Raw genomic sequence first — 1,436 nt, 5'->3', positions numbered from 1 at the left:
ACTTCACACTACGGTTTCATGTTGATAATTATACCATGTTTTTCCCAAACTATCGACGTGTGCGTGTTTATTTTCCAAGTGCACCTGCGTCTGTTTACTTTGTTACTGGTATTTTTCCGTTCATCTGTGCTGTGACTCAAGGACATTGTGTGAATGCTCTTTTAGAGTATTTGTGAATTTGTATAATCTTTGGTCTGTGGGAGCTGCAGAAGTCAAACCACCTCTGGTGAAGCGGATAAAGGAGAGATCGGTTGTCATACATGCATATCCCGGAGTTCTGATCATCCATTATAGAGGCACTCTCATTGTCCCCTAATTGCCTGAAGCCACTGCAATATGAGCTGTGAGAGGACCTGGTTTACCCTAAACCACCTTTATAGTAGCTGCTTTCTTAGAGTAGAAGACAATCTTTAACATGAGTCATTGTCATACACAGGACAACAAACATGTCTCTGTCCCAACTACTTATGTATGACCTGCTGTGGAACACTATAGGAATGAGGCTCAGTTTACCATACCGGCGCACACATAGACACTCACTCTCAGATTAAAACCCATTAATGAGCCGCCTGTCTCCCTCCATCATCACCTTTTGTTGCCACGCTAAGCAGCACCTCTCACCTTTCCCCCCGAGCGTTCACCAGCTGACCGTGTGGGCTGCATCACAACATTATGGCCTGCCAGACAAAGCTGAATTATTCACGGGCCACTTTGTGTTTGCGTGTGTCAGAGCGTGACGGCTCACCTTTGTCGGCGGGGGCATTGTATGCATAAACCACGCAAACTTATGTCGGGGATATCGTTGCATTTTTGGCCGAGTGCCTTCCTGTATAAATAATATTAGTGGGTGGGATATTTGTGTGTAGCTGCCCCCCAGTTTGCTGCTCTGTATCAGTGACACCAGCTCTCGAGGATAAGCCGGAGCACCTTGCAGCCCCCAGCCATGCCTGTGTTCACCCGAGAAGCCTGGTAAGCTATATTACACTGAAATGAGCTCTCACTGCTTTACCCCTGGGGCACTCGGGCTACACGACTGCATTTAGTCACATCTCAAGATAGCCTTTAACTGCTATTAAGATTTAACAAGAACATTAAGCTGTTTGCTGTTGCAACAAGAACATTGGAGTCCATTTCTTAAAGCATGTATCGTTTAATAGCCTATTTTCTTGCATTTTCCTCCCTCACTTTTTCCTCGTTTTCAATTATAAATTTTGAAACCTTTGTCTTGATTCAGCACAGTTATCATACTCTGAAAGTGTTAAATCTGGTTTAAATGCTGATGCATAAAAGAAAGCACCAGGAACATGAGTTTGACTTGATTTCTAATTGTGTTGATGTATATCAGGGTGTGTTGGTTGATTTTTCTGTCAAAGTATGGTGATAAACATCTAATTTATTTGATTTTGCTGTTCTGTAGGTATAATTAACTTATTTCA

This window comes from Microchirus variegatus (assembly GCF_963457635.1).
Source record: "Microchirus variegatus genome assembly, chromosome: 17".
Taxonomy (NCBI): Eukaryota; Metazoa; Chordata; class Actinopteri; order Pleuronectiformes; family Soleidae; genus Microchirus; species Microchirus variegatus.
This window is presented reverse-complemented; position numbering follows the sequence as displayed.